The following is a 20043-nucleotide window of genomic DNA, read 5'->3' as shown; positions in this document are numbered from 1 at the left end:
CAGGCCTCCTTTGGAGTCTTAACCACTAGACCATCGGGGAAGTGCCAGCTCACCCCCTCTTCTTATGATGTCCCATCTCTGGGGGCTCCGCCTCCAAGTGCCTCCAAATACAGCAGGTGGGATATCAGTATAAGACTCCAGGAACAAGAAAGCCCAGAGATTTGCATGTCGTAGACGTTGTATAAATCCCCCCACAATCTGTCTGGGGGAATTCATTCTCAGAATTCTTGTATTTGAAGACAAAACTGCATTTTAATTACTTGGCCCTTTTTGAATAACCTTTATTAGTATAAAAAAAAGTTACTTACTTTGTGTCCCTTGCATAAAGATGAATCATGCCCCAACCCAAGCTTCTGGAACCATGTTGGATGATGGGCCAGGCTTTGTGGCTGGTGCTCTGGCCAGTCAGCCCCATGGAAATGGTCACCCCTTCAATTCTGAGGGCCCGGGGACTGCACGACCCCATCCTCTGAGGGAAACAAGTTGACACCTCATTTAAACACCTTTCAGTTACCCTCTGTTCTGTGACCTGCCGGGTACGAGGGATGCTCTTACCCCTTTGCTTTAGTGGACTGTGAGGTGCCCATGTAACAGAGACGCTGATACCAGCGGGGGTGGGGGTGGGGGTTGGGGTGGGCCGTGAGCCTCCCAGCCTCGCCTCCTACCACCACCCCACCACGTGAGAGCTCTGACCCTGTCTCCAGTCCCGCCCTCCTCCCCCAGGTCCGAGGGTGGGGGCTGGGGGTTCTCCCCCCTGGTCACTTTGCCCTTCTGGTGACTGTCCTGATGCTATTCGGGGCCCCAGCAGAGTCACCTCACTGGCACAGACTCAGCTGTGCTGGGAGGGGCTGGTTGTGAATAACAAAAGACTCTCTTGTCACCCAGGAACAGTCAGGGATTCAAGGAGCAAAGGCCAAAGCTGATTTTGTTATTCCTCAGTGCCTACCAGCTGCTGGGTCCTCTCCAGCAAACTTCCAGAATCTTAGTAGCCAAAGTCCACACTCATGAGCTGTGTCGGAGCAGGGGTGGGTCATGTGAGGGTTCTGAGACCCCCTTCTTGGCAGGTCAGGGGACCTAGAGAAGAAAAGCTGGTGGCTCAGGGTCACTGGGCACTTGACCCCAGGCCACGGGCTTTGGAGATGAGGGTGCGGACTGTCTGTCACAGGGTGGGGGCCAGCCACCCTGTCTGGACCCAAGGGCCTTCTTTCATCTCAGCAGCCCAGAGAACAGCGGAGTATCAACCACCCACCAGGGCTCAGGAACACTGCCCAGTCCAACTGGAACTGACCTCTGATGATTTTGAGCTGCATTTTGACCTCATCGGGGGCAGCCAACACCTGTTAATTCTGTTTCAAAAACGGACTCTTCAATTAAACATGTGCCCCACCCAGAGTGATGGGCTTTATCCATAGTTGGCTGCTTACTGGTAAGAAAATGACATCACTCGGTTCCCCCTGAAATTATTCAGTAATACAACCTATAGTTAGTTTCTATGACAACGATAGAGGCTGAATCCACCCAAACCACATAATCGTTATTTTGATAAACTTTCCAGGGGAGCTTCCAGGGTCGTGAGGCTGGAGGCCAGGGCACTGCTGGGCAGAGGGGGCCCCCGGGTCCTGAGGTGGGTGCTCGAGAGCCTTCCCTCTGAAAGATGCTATGAGCCTGAAAGTAAGAAGCCTGAGACTCAGGGCAGAGTTGAGACATCGCCAGTGTGGCCGACGCTGCGAGCAGATGGGCACTGCTGTCCAGGTGTCCGAGCAGCTCCAGCTGAAGAAATCAGGCAGCTGTGTGCATGCGTGTGTGCGTGCGTGCGTGTGTGTATTGTGTGCGAGGCCCCTGCTCCCCAGTGTGAAGCCTCCCTGAAAGGATGCAAGCGGTGTCTCGGGAGGTCTGCCTGGAGACACCCCCCGGGTTTAATTTGGGAAGTGGGTGTTGGGAGGGAGGAAACGGCGCCCAGGGTGGAGAGCAGGTGCTCTGGGCGTGACGTCACCATGGGCAGAGTTTTCTTCTTCCTGGGGTCACAGTAGTGGAACAGCGGCACCCTGCCCCTAACTCTCACCAGCTAAGCCCGAAGATAATCCCTGCGCTCACAGCAGAGGCGGGACGACTGCCGCCCACTCCAGCAGGTTGCTAAGGAGACCAGGACCCTCGGCTTTCTTGATCATGTTGCACTCAAACTAGGAGAAAAAAGTGTGTTTACCCCCAAAACAGCAAAGCCTGTCTCTGGAGCCAAGGAGGAGCTAGGAGCAGAGCACAGAATTTCTAGAGAACAGTTTAAAAAAAAAAAAGAGCACAGTGAAAAGTCTTCAAAAAGTCTCATTAAAATTAAGCCATAGTGAGATATCAGTTCACACCTGTCAGAACGGCTGTTAGAAAAACAGCGCAGGTAACGGACACTTAGGAGGACGTGCAGAAAAGGGGATCTCGGTGGGCTCTTGCCGGGAATGTCAACTGCCACAGTCGCCATGCGAAAGAGTCTGGCCTTAAAAACTAAAAGTAGAATGACATGATCCGGTAATTCCACTCCTGGGTATCCATCTGAGAAAAACAAAAACCCTAATTCAAAAACATACATGTAGCCCAGGACTTCCCTGGTAGTCTAGCGGCTAAGACTCCTCGCTCCAGATGCAGGGGGCCGCTGTTTGACCCCTGGTCGGAGAGCAAGATCCCAAATGCTGCAACTAAAGGTCCTGAATAACGCAACTGAGGCCTGGCACAGCCAAACAAATAAAAATATTTTTAAAGTAAAATAAAAATTGAAGTTCTCTACATTTACACGAAGCATGATAGGTTCAGGAAGAAGCAAGTGTGAGATGCATTTTAAAGAAAGATACATGTGCCCCGACGTTCACAGCAGCTCTGTTGACAACAGCCTCGCATGGGAGCAATGCAAGTGTCCGTCGACAGGTGAACGGATAAAAAAGATTCGGTTTATATATACAGTGGGACATTGCACCTGTGATGTGCATGCTGACTCGCTCAGTCATGTCAGACTCTTTTCGGACTCTCTGGACTGGAGCCCGCCAGGCTCCCCTGTCCATGGGATTCTCCAGGCAAGAATACCAGAGTGGGTTGCGATGCCCTCCTCCAGGGGATCTTCCCGATTCAAGGATCGAACCCATGTCTCATACATCTCCTGCATTTGGCGGGCGGGGCCTTCACCACTAGCACCGCCGGGGAAGCCCACAATGGAATACTGGCCATAAAAAAGAATGACATTTTTGCCATTGGCAACAATATGCTAAGTGGAATATCAGAGAAAGACAAATACTGTGTGATATCACTTCTGTGTGGAGTCTAAAGAAGAAAGCAAGCAAATGTATATGAGAGACAGACTCACAGATAAAGAGAACCAGTCAGTGGTTACCAGTGGGGGGAGGGAAGTGGGGAAGAGAAAGAGCGAAGCATCAAAGACTCTTTCACTCAATGAAAAAGTTGTATTAATTACAAAAGAAAGAAAGAATAATCTACAAGCTGTATTGTTTAGACAAGATAACAGTAAAAGAAAGCAGAAAGAAGAAATAATAAAGGAAAAATTAAAAAGTTAGAAATCTTTACGACAGTAGAACCGATATATAAATGCAGAATATGGTTGTTCACAAAATAACACAGATAATTCTACTAGCTGACTACTTTCTTTTTAAAGAAAAAAGCAAAATGACAGAAATATGGAAGGTAAGAAATTACAACAGGGAAACGGCTAAGAAATAAAAGGAATTACAGGAACCATAGAAGAGCAGAAGCTTCTGGAAATGAGGGAGCCCTGCCTTCCACCCGGTCTGTCCATCAGGTGGACCCACACGACACATGGACGTTATCACCTGGCTTCTCCCGTCAAACAAGCAGGCGAGGTCCACACAGTCCGTCAGTCAGCAGGCCATCCCTCGTGTTGCCAGCACATGGCTTGTCCATCCGTCCTGCTGAGGCGGGTGTTGGGGCTCTTTCCAGTTGGACGTCCCCGCCAAGCACTGCTGTGCCCCAGCGCTCAGTCCTCTGGGAGTGTGTCTGGGACAGAGGTGCTGGGTCAAGGCTGGGGCGTTGGGTCGTTCAGTCGCTCGGTCATGCCTGACTCTTTGCGACCCCATGAACAATAGCACACCTGGCCTCCCAGTCCCTCACCATCTCCCAGAGTTTGTTCAAACTCACTTCCACTGAGTCAGTGATGCCGTCCAGCCATCTCATCCTCTGTTGTCCCCTTCTCCTCCTGCCCCCAATCCCTCCCAGCATCAGGGCCTTTTCCAATGAGTCGGCTCTTCTCATCAAGTGGCCAAAGTATTGGAGTTTCAGCTTCAGCATCAGCCCTTCCAATGAACTCCCAGGACTGATCTCCTTTAGGATGGACTGGTTGGATCTCCTTGCAGTCCAAGGGACTCTCAAGAGGCTTCTCCAGCACCACAGCTCAAAAGCATCCATTCTTCAGCGCTCAGCTTTCTTTATTGTCCGATTCTCACATCTGTACATGTGAGATGTTGGGAGAGGAGGGTTAACTTTATCAGAAACTGCTCAACTGCTTTTCAAAGTGACTGTCCCAACATCTAATCCCACCAGCAGGAGACAGTTCCAGTTCCCAACGTTGCGCCTTTTCAGTTTTAGCCGTTTTCGTGTATGTGCTTTAAGTTTACTTTTCACCTGACTCATGGCATTGAGCGTCTCTGCATGTGATGATTGGCTATCCATATGCAAACACGGTGTGCGAGCTTGCTAAGTCACTTCCCTCATGTCTGACTCTGACCTATATAACCCTATGGACTGTAGCCTTCCAGGCTCCTCTGTCCGTGAGATTCTCCAGGCAAGACTACTGGAGTGGGTTGCCATGCCCTCCTCCAGGACTCATGCACAATGTAAATTGGTTGTTTAAATGGTTTGCTTCTGTTTAAATTGCCGTTCATCTTTTCATCGTTGACTTGCCCAAGTTCTTTTAAGTTCTTCGTATACTCTGGACGCAAACCTTTTCCCAGAAACATGTTTTGTGATATTTTCCTCCCAATCTGCTTGGCTTTACTATTTACTGAAATTGCCTTTCAGCCAGCAGATAATGTTAATTTTAATGAAGTTTAATGTAATCTATTTTTTTTATGGAGCATGGTTTTTGTTTCTTATCTAGAAACATTTGACTATCTGAGAAATTAAATATCCTAACTCTGGAAGCTGGATAACTTTAGTTTTCACATCAAGGCTTATGTTCCACCTTGAATTAATTTGCAATCTGTGAGGCAGCAGCCAGGGCTCATTCCGTACAGACACAGGCGGAGGAGGAGATGTTCCGCCCTGTGCGTTTAAAGCGTTTCCGTTTCCCCATGGAATTGCATTGGCAGCTTCGTGTAAAGTCAATTGATTGCCTTTGTGCTGGCCTATTCCTGGACTCTTCACTGAGTTCCACTGACCGCTTGGTCTGTCCCTACAGCAAACCACGCTGTCCGGATTTCTGCAGCTTTGTAATAAATAAGTCCTGAAATCACAGAGTGCAGGCCCTCCAACTTTCCTTTTTTCATCAAGATGGTCTTGGCTACTTTAGGGTTTTCCTGGTGGCTCAGAGGTAAAGAACTCACCTACCAAAGCAGGAGACCTGGTTGACCCCTGATCAGGGAAGATTACACACGCCATGGAGCAAGTACGTCTCCGCACCACAACTACTGAGCCTGCGCTCTAGAGCTTGGGAGTCACGACTCCTGAGGCCCGAGCGCCCTAGAGCCCCAGCTTCTCAACAAGAGAACGATGAGAAGCCGGTGCACCGAACCAGAGCGCAGCCCCCGCTCAGCACAACTGGAGACAAGCCCGAGCAGCAGCAAAGACCCGCACGGCAGATGCATAAATGAATTAAGGCAATTATTTTTTGAAGAGATTGTCTTGGCTATTTTAGATCCTTTCTGGTTCCATTTAAATTTTAGAATAAGTTTGTCAATTTCTAAAAAAAAATAGTCTCGTTGGGGCTTTGATTAACAGTGCGTTGAATTTATACATGAGTGTGGGGGACAACTGACATCTTATGCAAAAAAAGATCCTCGCGGCCCAGATAACCACGATAATGTGATCACTCACCTACAGCCAGTCATCCTGGAATGCAAAGTCAAGCGGGCCTTAGGAATCATCACTATGAACAAAGCTAGTGGAGGTGATGGAATTCCAGTTGAGCCATTTCAAATCCTAAAACATAATACTGTGAAAGTGCTGCACTCAATATGCCAGCAAATTTGGACCACTCAGCAGTGGCCACAGGACTAGAAAAGGTCAGTTTTCATTCTAATCCCAAAGAAAGGCAATGCCAAAGAATGTTCAAACTACCGCACGATTGCACTCATCTACACACTGGCAAAGGCAATGGCACCCACTCCAGTGCTCTTGCCTGGAGAATCCCAGGGACAGAGGAGCCTGGTGGGCTGCAGTCCATGGGGTCACCAAGTCGGACATGACTAAACGACTTCACTTTCACTTTTTGCTTTCTTGCATTGGAGAAGGAAATGGCAACCCACTCCGGTGTTCTTGCCTGGAGAATCCCAGGGACAGGGGAGCCTGGTGGCTGCTGTCTATGGGGTCACACAGAGTCGGACACGACTGAAGTGACTTAGCAGCAGCAGCACACACTGGCAAAGTAATACTCAAAATTCTCCAAGCCAGGCTTCAATAGTACACGAACCGAGAACTTTCAGATGTTCAAGTTGGATTTACAAATGGCAGAGGAACCAGAGATCAAATTGCTGACATCAGTTGGATCATAGAAAAAGCAAGAGAGTTACAGAAAAACATCTACTTCTGCTTTATAGACTACGCCAAAGCCTTTGACTGTGTGAATCACTACAAATTGTGGAAAATTCTTAAAGATACAGGAATACACCAAGGCGAGGAGTCGGGCCAGCTCCAAGGGGCTGGAGTCCAAGGGGACTTTGGTTTTAAGGTCCCTAGGTGGGTGACCACACAAGAGCCTGTGACCCCTGGTCTGTGGCTGCCCTGGACTCTGCGGGGAGCCCACTGAGAGGTTTGCTGGCCCTGGGCAGGAATCCCGGGAAATCTCCCTATGAGTCAGCAACAGTCGTTCGTGGAACACGACGTGCGATGCTGCTCCAAGGTTTACAAGTGTCCAAGTCCGGGTTCGAGGCCGCCCTCTGCTCAGCGCTGAGCTGGAGGCCAGGCGCGTTTCGGGGGCGCTACGCTGGCGTGTGCGGAGCCGGTGTGGGGCCCCGGAGGCCTGAGGGTCCCCTGCGTTCCGGTTCTCGGCGCCCCCGATCTCCTGCTGCGGGAGGGGAACACCAAGGCGAGGAGTCGGGCCAGCTCCGTCCGCCGAAGCGGGTGCGCCAGGCGCCGCGTGCGGGTGCGCGGACTCGCAAGCCCACCTAGCGGAGCCAAAGTGGCCTCGAACATGAACGTGGAGTACACGGTATGGGCCAGAGGCCCGGGTCAGGAAGAATGGGCGCCGGTGGCCAGAAGGGCGGCCGAAGAGGCGGCGAGGAGAAGCAGGAGCGGCAATAGCCCGCGATCTCGCCTCTCCGCTCGGCTCTCCCTGCGACACCGCAGCGGCGTTGGTCTCTCAGCTTCCGATAGCGTCTGATAGCGGATGGAGGACAGGCGGTCCGCGAAAGAGAGGCGGTGTGCAGGGGGATGGGCTGCAGGAGATGTGGAGGATAGAGGAGGTGAGATACTGGGAAGGAGGCGGGGGCTCCAACCAGAGGGTCGGGGCAGCGGAGGAAATGGGCGGCCCCCCTCTGCTGGTTTCCCTCCCGTCAGAGTGGCACCCAGCGCTGGCCGTTAGCCTGGGCGATCTGCAGTTCAGACCCGGCTGGCTGGAGGGCGAGGACACGTGTGGGTGGAGCGGTCCTCCATCCCGGAGCCACCATCAGGGGACACTGTCTTCCGACACTACTATTCAGAACTCATACACATGGTGAAGTTCAGGCCAGCTCCGCCCCCGCTTCCAGGCCCCCTTCCCGGGGTTGCGGGGTACTCAGACGACCGGCCTTCGTACTGTGAACCTGTCAGGCTTCCAGGAAGCCCCGAAAGTTGAGGAAGGTGCCTCCAGCTCTCGAACCCGCGCCTCCTGGGGCCCCAGGTGCTAGGCGTGTCCTTGTAGCGCCTCCACCTCCCCCTCCAGGTGGGACAACCTGTCCCGGAGCAGCCCCAGCTCAGCCAACAAGTTCTCTGTGCGTGGGGCCTGGGGCTCTCCTGGGACATGGCCACGGGTGCCCTGCTCAGCGTCAGCCACGTGCAGGGACACCTGTCCTTCCCGGAACAGCTGAAACAGATGTTTCCACCTTTGGTTGTTTTCTTCAGACATTCTGAGCAATTCCTTCAGTTCAGACACTTCCCTGGACAGATTTTAATAATGTCCCTCTTTCTGTGAAAAGCTGTCTTCGCAGATTTAAGTTTCCTGTCAAACTCATACAAAGCTTTATCCATGAGTTTCAGTCCAGTTCGGCAGCTCTTCCAGCTCCTCCTGTTCTAAGGCAGGGAATCCCTCTCACCCGCTGGAGAGAACTCTCCAGAAAACCAAGACACCCCAGGTGACACAGCACCAGAAGAGCCGGCTAAACCTGGTCCTAGGCCAGAGGTCTCCAGGCCCGCGGCCCATCAGCGCCTCGGCAGAGACCCACCAGGGGACTACACCCTGCACGGCTCCAAGCTCCGGCCACGAGGTGCTGGCTTTCCCGAGCCTGTCTCCCAGGGACGCAGCCACCACCAACGTCTGCACAGACAGCCGCCTACCCAGCCCCCACGGTGGAAGGCCGAGGCCTGCCTAGGCCAGTGGTCTCGGATTGCTCCCGACTGGGTGAGGACCTGGATCCCGGGCCTAGGGGCCGAAGTTGGCATTTTTCTCCCTGGGAGCCCTAATGCGACGTGGCCCAGCAACTGCTTGTAAGTGCATCCTGTTTCTGTTGTCTTCCTTCTGCCAGAGCTAGCTTTGCTCCCCACTTCAGCATTTCGGATTGCCAGGGGGCTAGCCGCTGCCCTTGAGGGGGTGAAGGGTCAGTGTTGGAAGGCCTGGAGGGAGGGTCTGCAGGGCTGTGGAGATGCAGGTGGGCCTCTCTGCGAGAGGGAGGTTTCCCTTGGCTGAGTGGGGAGCCCATCTTGGGAACAAAGGGGCTGGAGAATACAGGTGGGCGAGCGCACGTGGCATTCTGAGGGCAGGCCAGGGGCAGCCCCCCGCCAAAGGCATTGCCAGGTGCAGAGAGGTTGGAAGGAGGCCGTGCAGGCAGATGGAGTTTCGGGGGGCCCTTAATGTGAGGGGACTGCTGCTCTCTGCTGACCAGGGAGTGCTCGGCGCAGACCCCAGCTTCATGGTCCATGAGAAGATGAGGGTCTGTGGGCTTCTGTCTGCTCCTGCTGGATGGCCCTTGGCTGAGAGGGGCCTCAACTGCAGGCAGCTTGGTGGGCAGCGGGCAGGGGTCCGCAGGGCGCTCTCAGCTGCATATGAAGGTGGCCCCTTGTCCTGGGAGGAGACTGAGCCAGACCTTGGACTTTGGTTCCCCAAGTTGCGGGGCACCCAAAGGCCTCTTGGTGCTGGTGAGTGGCAGTCTCCTACTCAGCAGGGCATCCAAGGTGGGGACCCTGGATGGAGAACATGCAACTGCGCATATGTTGCGGAATGGCGGACCGTGGGATGGGGCTTTTCCGGCCACGGGAGGACACTCAAGCCCAGTCAGATAAGCTGGAGGGCCGTCAGGCTCAGCGGGGGCCAGGGGCATCCCAGTGTGCATTAGTGACTGACCTTTGCCGGGCCTGGAGTCCAAGGGGACCTTGGTTTTAAGGTGCCTAGGTGGGTGACCACACAAGAGCCTGTGACCCCTGGTCTGTGGCTGCCCTGGACTCTGCGGGGAGCCCACTGAGAGGTTTGCTGGCCCTGGGCAGGAATCCCGGGAAATCTCCCTATGAGTCAGCAACAGTCGTTCGTGGAACACGACGTGCGATGCTGCTCCAAGGTTTACAAGTGTCCAAGTCCGGGTTCGAGGCCGCCCTCTGCTCAGCGCTGAGCTGGAGGCCAGGCGCGTTTCGGGGGCGCTACGCTGGCGTGTGCGGAGCCGGTGTGCGGCCCCGGAGGCCTGAGGGTCCCCTGCGTTCCGGTTCTCGGCGCCCCCGATCTCCTGCTGCGGGAGGGGAACACCAAGGCGAGGAGTCGGGCCAGCTCCGTCCGCCGAAGCGGGTGCGCCAGGCGCCGCGTGCGGGTGCGCGGACTCGCAAGCCCACCTAGCGGAGCCAAAGTGGCCTCGAACATGAACGTGGAGTACACGGTATGGGCCAGAGGCCCGGGTCAGGAAGAATGGGCGCCGGTGGCCAGAAGGGCGGCCGAAGAGGCGGCGAGGAGAAGCAGGAGCGGCGACAGCCACCCATCTCGCCTCTCCGCTCAGCTCTCCCTGCGACACCGCAGCGGCGCCCGGCAGGTATACGCGCCCCGTGCGTCACCCCGCCTCTCTGTGACGTCACGTGCACCTCCGACCAATCGCCAGGCGGCTTTCACCGCTGCGCTCCGCGGGCCAATTGCGGAATGGTCCTCACCTTCTCCCTCCTATCTGGCCCCGCCCCAGTCTTCGCCGGGTCCCTGAGGCCCTGGGGGGCGGAGCGGTGCATCAGAGAGTCGGTCGGGGGTAGGGCGCTCCAGGGGTTGCCATGGTGACGTTAAACCTGCCTGGATGCTAACTCTCCAAAGGCTCCCTTTGGTGTCTCAGCTTCAGATAGCGTCTGATAGCGGATGGAGGACAGGCGGTCTGCGAAAGAGAGGTGGCGTGCAGGGGGATGGGCTGCAGGAGATGTGGAGAAGGCTAGAGGAGGTGAGATGCTGGGAAGGGGGCGGGGGCTCCCACCAGAGGGTCCGGCAGCAGAGGAAACGGGCGGCCCATCTGGTCAGGCGAGTGTGTGCTCCCTAGAGGGATCCCAGCACTCCTGTGCGGGTGAGTCTGTGTGCCACTGGCACAGCGAGGCCAAACGATACTGAATCCTCGGAATCTGGAGCAGAGAAAGGTTTATTGCTGCACGATGCGAGGAGACGCGTGGCTCCCACCTTAAAAACCCCAAACTCCCCAAAGGTTTCAGCAAAGCCCTTTCCTGGGAAAAGTGAGGTGAGTGGTTGCAAACTTCCTGGTGTCAGATTCTTTGTTCTTGAGGTCAGGTCATGGTCAGGTAACAGTGTTCCTGTAAATGTCTCTAAATGAATGCTGTTTTCTGTTCTGACCAGAAAAGACAAGATCTCAAGGCTCAACTTTTACCCTCCAAGGTCCATTTCCTGGCTAAGGCGGGGGGTGGGGGTGCGCTCCCTGCTAGGGCCAGTCAGCCTGCCCAGGAGTCTTCGTCCAGCACCCAGTCTGGGTCCTCCCACTAGCACCCAGGCCGGGCTGAGGAGGCAGATCTCAGCTGGTGGTGCCCTTGGAGCCAGGTCCCCAGACCCTGTCCAGCTGTCATCTCTGAGGCAGCTAGGCGCCCAGGACCCAACTGGTTTTCAGTCTCCTCAGGCCCTCCAAACAGCAGGGGGTCAGGTCCCTCGCACGGCAGCCAGGCAAACCGCTGCTGCCCTTAGGTCCCAGTGTGGGGACTGGGGAGACCTTCACTGCCTCTCGGCCTGGGCCCGGCCAGCGGGCAGCATTGGCAAGGGCTGTGGAGCCCAGCAGGACAGAGCCCCTAGCCTGTCCCCCCACCCCATCCACTGGCCTGAGGCCGGGTGAGCAGGAGGGCTCCGGGGTGAAGGCTGGGGTCCGCCTCTTACCTCCCTCTCTGCCTGACTACCACCACTCCCCTGACCGCTGGCCTAACAGGCCTTTAATCACCACCCTGGCAGTCTCTCAGTAGCGGCCGCCTGGTGACTGCTGCCTGGTAACGGTAGCTGTACTGGCCGCTGCACCCAGGCCTGTCCCCACCACACACTTGTCCTTTCTCTGTCACGCACTCATCCTTGGAGACGTCAGCCCCACTTGCTGGCACCGCGACCCTCCTGTCTGTATTTTCCACTGGACAGTCTGTTTTGTCCTTCGGCTTCTGGTGCTTGAACTTCTTGCCTCCCGTTGTAAACACTGCTGCTCTTTTCCCCAGCAGCTGTTTCTTCTATGCCGAATACAATAAATACGAATACATAAAATGTCAGCTGTCCTGGTCTCCTGATGAAATGGGCTCACAGAAAGTAGGCCCATCCCCAGGGGATGAATCTTGACTGGAGGAAAGCAGGCATGGCCCTCTCTTTCCTCTGCTGGAATGGTGGGAGTGGAGAGAACACATGACCCAGTTCTGCCCAATAGAGCTGAGAGGAGCCCTGTTTCCTAGGCAGGTGGTGTTTGGGAAAGTTTCATCTCTTTAAAGGAAGGCGGGTGGTGGAAATCAATCATCACTGTTTTCCTTCGACCTGGTAGGGGGAATGTGATGGGAGGAGATGTAGCAGGCAAAGTGAGGCCGTGAGGAAAGAGCTAAGGAGAATCCCAGAGGAGCTGGTTCAAAGACCTGCCCTTGCTGACCAAATAAACTAATCAACCCCATAGCCTCCGGACTCTGGACTCTTGTTGGCAAGATCATCACCCCTGCACTGAAGCCATGTTGGGGCAGAAGTTCTGTTATGGGACCCATTTCATTCATTAATTCAGAATAATTAAGTACCTTATTAAATATTTCTTGTGCTGATTCCACTTTCTAATCAGCAAAATCTGACGTGCACAGAGATGATGAGGGGCAGTGGAGAGGATGTAGGCGCAAGGAAGAGGTCCCAGAGTGGACAGCCTGTAGACAGAGCCTGAGGACACGCGGACCTGGGGCACCACAACCGCCCTGCAGTCCACCCCAGTGGGCTTGTCCACAGCTTGCTAGCGGGTGGGAGAGACGCTGGGGATTGCTAGGCGGCCTGGAGGTGGTGCTGGGGTGATGCACCCTGGGAGAGAGACTGGGGAGGGTCACCAGGTGGCCCTGGAGACCAGCCCAAAGGCTGAAGAGGGCAGCCTCAGGGCCGACCCTTCAGGGCGCAGGTGAGGTTCTCCTTGGTAATAAGCCCTTTCCAAGTCCACCCTGTAAACACTCCTGCTGGGATTTCAAACCAGTGCAGGCAGCGCTCCTCCCTGCCCTCCCAACACTATGCCCTCCAGGCATATCAGCCTGGTCCTCTGTAGACCCCACATAGGGTCTAGCAGGGGTCAGATGACCACATTCTGCCCACCACTGCTGATCTCTGGCTAGGAAGAGGCAAGGGTTCACAGCCTCCATTTTCCATCGCCATTTCACCCCCTCCTGTTCCCCTCCCCCTGGCTCCATTCAAAAAACTAAGATCATGGCATCCAGTCCCATCACTTCGTGGAAAATAGATGGGAAAAAATGGAAACAGTGGCAGATTTTATTTTCTTGGGCTCCAAAATCACTATGGACAGTGACTGCAGCCATGAAATTAAAAGATGCTCGTTCCTTGGAAGAAAAGCTATGACAAACCGAGACAGCATATTAAAAAGCAGAGACATCACTTTGCCGACAAAAGTCCATATAGTCAAAACTATGGTTTTTCCAGTAGTCATGTACGAATGTGAGAGTTGGACCATAAAGAAGGCTGAGTGCCGAAGAGCTGATCCTTTTGAACTGCGGTGTTGAAGAAGACTGTTGAGAGTCCCTTGGACTGCAAGCAGATCGAGCCAGTCAATCCTAAAGGAAATCAGTCCCGAATATTCATTGGAAGGATTGATGCTGAAGCTCCAATACTTTGGCCAGAAGAGCCAGCTCATTGGAAAAGACCCTGATGCTGGGAAAGATTGAAGGTGGGAGGAGAAGGGGATGACAGGATGAGATGGTTGGGTCGCATCACCGATTCAATGGACAGGAGTTTGAGCAAGCTCTGGGAGCTGGTGATGGACAGGGAAGCCTGGCGAGCTGCTGTCCATGGGGTCGCAGTCGGACACGACTGAGCGACTGAACAACAGCAACGCCCCACCTGTGGGAACAAATTTGTGGGGACGAATTTCCCATCAACCTACTTTAACCTTCCAGCTGACCAAAAAAAAGTCTTGTCAAACACCCATCTTCTCTCAGCCCTCTTTATCCTCCCAACAGCCCTCAAAGAGGGGATGTTTCGGGCAGTCCGGTGGTTAGGACTCCGCACTACCACTGCAGGGGGCATGGGTTTGATCTCTGGTCAGGGAACTAAGATCCGTGAACTCCCAGCTGCCCACAAGGAAGGTGCTACTGCAGCCTCCACTGCCACGAACGGAGAAGCAGGCTCAGAGACCACGAGCCCCTGGCCACACCTGCTGCCTAGCGGAGGCCCCAGAACCAAACTGGCCCTGAGCCCTGGGGTCCATGTTCCACTCCTGACAACAGCAGCTTTCCACAGGACTCAGGAAAATGGACACATATGTGTCAGAAATGCCAGATAACCATCTGGAAAGGAAAGCGGAAGTTTATCTGAGCAGAACCTAGGAGCTGAGAACGGGAGCAGAGATCGGCGGTGACAGCGTGAAAGGCCTCCTGGCGGAGCGGGGACGTGGAGGACAGCACTTTCCAGGGACTTCATCTGGATGTGGGCTCTGCTGGGAGCGGCCGGCAGACCCTGGCTCATCCGTGCTCCATCCCCGTCTGTCCCCCCGAGGAGGAGACCCTTTCCCAAGCCCCGATGCCCACTGGTGCCCACCCCCCACCCAGCGCAGGGGAGACAGCGGAGTCCTCAGCTCCTGAGTGTCAGCATCTTCGGTGGCCTTGGTTCCTCGGGTGCTCAGCGCCACGCAGAAGGCTCAGCTCTCATCTCACTGAACAATCTAAGCCTGAACTGGGGAAGTGAGGGTCTAAGGGCCGGGGAATCTTCGTCGACCCTCCCAGCAAGGGTTTGCGGGGGAGACAGCAGCTCTCCCGAGCCTGTCGGGGCGCTTCTGTGCCGGACAGGGTAGGGGCGGGGGAACCCAGGGTCTCCACAGCCATCCCCAGGCACCGCCACCCCACGCTTCCTGCTGGAGGAGGAGAAGCCATTTCTGTGCAGTGAGAAAGCTTCCTCGCCCCTTACCACCCCCCAGCAGACCAACTGCAACAGCACCCAGAGCTGCTGGAGGCCTCTTCCACCCTCCTCCCTTTTGGCCAAACCCTGACCTGCCATCTGGGCCCCTTGTCAGAGGCCCTGTGTCCTCAGCCTACCTGGGCTCCTCGGGATGGACTGTAGCAGAAACAGGAGGCCACTTTCTGGGAGGGCCAGCCCTGAGGAAGGCCGGGAAGGCGACAGGAGCTGCGCAGAGGGCTCTGCAGGCGGGCAGATCCCCAGGTGGGCGAGTGAGTGGCCAAGATGGACGGTGGGGCGGCTCAGAGGGTGTCTGTGCCAGGTGTGGGGGGCGAGGGAAAGCGGAGCCTGGAGCAGGAAGGGCCTGAGGACTGCCAGGTCAGCTGGTCTCTGTGCACCTTCCCCCAGCATGAGGGGTCTTCCTTCAGGTGGGCCGAGGGGAGCAGGTTTGGAGAGACGGTCAGAACACAGCAGCTGGGGACCCTTGGGGTTGCAGGCATGCCCACGCCACAAGGGCTGGCATTCTAGGTGCTATTCTGCACCCGACTGGACCCCCATGCCCTAAGCACTATGTCAGCAGGAGGAGTTCTGTCTGCAAAACAAGAGCAGCTTGGCGTGGGGAAGAATCCATTACTCGCAGAGGTTACTCTCTTTTAGGTTAAGCTGGGTTGATTGGAAAGCATAGCTGAGGGGCCAAGGAGCTAGCAGCACATGCACACAGAGAAGTTTTTCTGGAATCCAGCCTTGGGGAAAAAGAGGTAAGAAAGCAAGAAGGACAAATCACAGAGCAGCAGCATCCATGCTCCAGGAGCGCTGCAGGGGCTGGGCGGCGCGAGCGGCAGGACCCAGAGGAGCTGGATCCTCCGGAATTCTAAGCCTCGACCAGCAGGCTGGAGGGGCCACTGGCTAAGTAGGGGACACACTACAACAGAGCAGGAGGGACGGGGCAGCCCTCGCCCTCGCCTGCTGCAGGCTCTGCGGCCCGCTCCATCGAGGCCCTCCGCAGAGGGACGCCCTGCATGCCCCATGTCCTCCCGGAACTGCTCTTTCCTGGCTTTCTTCCTGGCCCTTGTCAGTGCCTGGCATTATGGGATCTGCTCTCTGTACCCCGTGGCCTGGCAGTTCCACAAGCCAGGCTTTGTCTTTCTTGTTCCTGGCCACGTGCCCAGCCACTGGAGTGGCCCCAGCATATAGGAAGTGCTCAATTAATATTTTTGAATGAGTGAATTGTGGCAGCATATCCCGTCAAAAAAGCCACTAGAGATCAAAGTCCATTGCCCACAAATGAACAGTAATCTCATTGACAGCAGACTTCTCCTCAGCACTGCTGAGCAGTAGCTCCAGATGCTGAGGGGAAAGAACATGCAGCTGGAGTTCTGTGCCCAGCCAAGGGGTCATTTAGGACCAGCCAGGAGATGCCTTGTTTCCTGGCATACAAGGATTCCAAAAGTTTATGCTCAAGCTCTCTGAAAGGATCGTTAAAGCAAAAAGAAAACCAAATCTTGGATACAAGGAGCAACGATGAGCAAAAAAATTGCTGATGTTTACAGCTGAGTGTAAGGGTACATTAGTGAACTGGAGGGTTTTAAAAATAAACTTTTAAACAATTATCTGTGCCTTTAAAAATAATGACTTTGATTTTAATAATGATACTGATTATAAATGATATCAACACAGAAGGGGCACATGAGCAAAGGGCACGGGGGCAACCCCACGTGCACAGAAAGCGCCTATGCGCAGTGGACCCCCGGAACGTCCTGCAGTGCTGAGCCGAGGCTCACTGGCCAGCGCCCACCCTCAGACTTCTCCACCCCTGGCATCTCCAGCTGGGGCCGGGGGCATCTCCACCAGCTCTGATGGACAGCTCTGCAGAAAGATGGATCCGCTGAGGAAGTGAGAGGCCCTCTGGCATGTTGGACCCCAACCAGGTATTCGGGGGTGAATTGCACCCAGCAGTGAGATATGCTGACGTTCTGACCTCCAGGTACTCAGGAAGTGACCTGAATTGGAGACAGGGTCATCGAAGATACAATTAAGACGAGGTCACACCAGAACAGGGTGGGCCCTCGGTCCAACATGACCAGTGTCCTTATAGGAAGGCAAGAAAGACGAGAGCACGAGTGGTGATGGAGGCAGAGACTGGAGTCTGCAGCGTTTATCCAGGGAACTCCTGGGGCTCTCAGAAGCTGGAGGAGGCAGGAAGGACCCTACCTGGGAGCATGCGGGAGGAGTGCAGCCCTGAGGCCACCTTGATCTCAGGCCTCTGCCCTCCTTGACTGCAGGACCATAAACCTCTGTTGTCAGAAGCCGCCTGGCTCGTGGGTTCATTGTTATGCTGCCCACGTATGGCACCCTGGACTTCTGGAAGCAAACCCGAACCCTCCAGCCCGTGTGCAGTAAGCCCGTCCACGGCCCCAGTCGTGGTGAGGAAAGTGCAGCGTTTGTTGTCGGGCGCCCAGCACGGAGCCCACCAAGGAGAGTGGGCAGCCTGGGGCTGGGGGCTGCAGGCTGCCTGCTGAGCCTCTGCACGTTCTCTGATCAGTTGGGGGTGAAGCAACTGGGAGACGTTTCCGGAATCTCAGCGATCAGTTTTCTCGTTCCAAGCGGCCTGGGGTCTGCAGTGCATTTCCTGGTAGGCAGGGTGTGTAACTTCTCCCACCTGGTGGGGCATTCAGTGTGGGCATGACCGCTCAGAGATAGGGCTCAGGATGTTAACTGCAGCCTTGGAGGAAGAACTCAAGGTCCTCGACTTCACGTCTAAACTACTCTTATTTTGTCCCGTTGACTGTTTTCGTTTCTGCATTTTGTCACTTCAGTTAAATTTGCTCTTTAGAATCCAGGGAAGGCCTAGGAGGCTGAAGCTTGTCTGTAAACAAGAGGCAGGCTGGGGATGTGGCCCCCCCAAGGCCCGGCAGGACCCTGCTTGGTTACAGTAGGGAACCAGCACACCAGTTCAAGATGGTTTTCTCTCAAGATTTTTGAATCAATGAAATGGTACAAAGCAACACTTAGCAGGGAGAAAGAGGGGCTTCCGTAGGGGCTTCTGTGGGCCCTGGCTCCCGAAGCGCCTGCTGTCCTGCCCAGCAGCGGGCTCCACACCTGCAGCTCCCAGGTCTGTCCGAGGTCTTTCGATCTGCTCAGATACTACTGTTCTTAATAAAAAAATAATGCAATCTTATGATAGCAACCCAGGAAATAGAGAAGTACCAAACTTCCAAAAGCAGCTGCCAGCTCCTCACCCGCCGTCCATCTCTCACCCCGTGAGCGTCCTTCGGGACGGCACATCCAGACGTTCCAGCCAGAGTTAGAAACAGCGGAGAAAGCAGAGGTCAAATTGCCAACATCCGCTGGATCTTCGAAAAAGCAAGACAATTCCAGAAAAACATCTATTTCTGCTTTATTGACTATGCCAGAGCCTTTGACTGTGTGGATCACGATAAACTGTGGAAAATTCTTCAAGAGATGGGAATACCAGACCACCTGACCTGCCTCTTGAGAAACCTATATGCAGGTCAGGAAGCAACAGATAGAACTGGACATGGAACAACAGACTGGTTCCAAATAGGAAAAGGAATATGTCAAGGCTGTATCTTGTCACCCTGCTTACTTAACTTCTATGCAGAGTACATCATGAGAAACGCTGGGCTGGAAGAAGCACAAGCTGGAATCAAGATTGCCAGGAGAAATGTCAATAACCTCAGATATGCAGATGACACCACCCTTATGGCATAAAGTGAAGAGGAACTAAAAAGCCTCTTGATGAAGGTGAAAGAGGAGAGTGAAAAAGTTGGCTTAAAGCTCAACATTCAGAAAACAAAGATCATGGCATCTGGTCCCATCACTTCATGGGAAATAGATGGGGAAACAGTGGAAACAGTGTCAGACTTTATTTTTTTGGGCTCCGAAATCACTGCAGATGGTGATTGCAGCCATGAAGTTAAAAGACACTTACTCCTTGGAAGGAAAGTTATGACCAACCTAGATAGTATATTGAAAAGCAGAGATATTATTTTGCCAATGAAGGTTCATCTAGTCAAGGCTATGGTTTTTCCAGTGGTCATGTATGAATGTGAGAGTTGGACTGTTGCCGGGGTCCAGCCCCGGCTGATCCAGGGTATTCGAAGGAGAGACGGCATCGGCGACCTATTTATTTAAATATTCATCAAAGATATAAAGAGTAATAGAATGAGGATAGCTCAGTGAGGAAATTCAGTGGAGAAAAGAGGCTGAATAATTCAGCCAGAAGGTGAGAGAAAGAACGACATGGGGAGACCAAGTTTTGGTGAATAAGGCCCGCACTTTATTTTCCAAAGTAGTTTTTATACATTAAGTTATGCATAGAGGATAATAGGGGAAGGGGTAGAGTCATGCAGTAAGCCAGGCTTTCTTCCTGCAAACTTATCATATGCAAAAGTTTAGGTGATTTGCATCATCTTCTGGCCCGGAGGCCTGTTAACATTTTAAGACCCTTTCTTCAGAAAACTTATTTTTCTCTAAAGGTGATTGGTCAGGAGCCACCCTCCAAAAGCATTAAAGTTGCATTCCTATAGGGCAAAGGTGTGGTGGGCTACAACAAAAAAGAATTAACTCAAGGGTCCAAGGTTACAAACATTAAAGTTACTACTTACACCAATTATATTAGTCAATACACTGCCAGGGACACAGCAGGTAAGGGATATGGAGACTTAGCAGCAAACATTGGCCCAACAAGTGAAAAACCCTTCACCAATACAATTTCTAATCAATCTTTTAACTGCTCAAAGGAATCTGTATTTAGACAGTTTAGAACATCTCATGCCTCTCACAGTTGGGAGGCTCTGAGCAATCACATGTGGCCGGAAAAACCTATTCAGGCAGGCTAGAGGACTTCCAAAGGAGTTTGTAGGTTGAAACACTATCACACCCAGGAACTTTATTAACTGGAGCTGTAAGTTAACTCTTTTTTTAGAGAGAGGTAGTGGGGGACAGCCCTCCGTAAAGTCAGAGGTGTAGGTGAGAGTACAAAGCAGAAAGTAGGCAGACTCTGGTTTTGGGGGTAGATGCTCGAGAATTTCCAGGGGGACTCCTGAGGCTCGATCCTGCCTTTGCGTATGCCAAGCCTCCTTCCTCATGACCTTTCC

Source organism: Bos taurus, chromosome 6 (assembly GCF_002263795.3).
Source record: "Bos taurus isolate L1 Dominette 01449 registration number 42190680 breed Hereford chromosome 6, ARS-UCD2.0, whole genome shotgun sequence".
NCBI lineage: Eukaryota > Metazoa > Chordata > Mammalia > Artiodactyla > Bovidae > Bos > Bos taurus.
The sequence above is the reverse complement of the archived record's forward strand: the minus strand, read 5'-3'. Positions refer to the sequence as shown.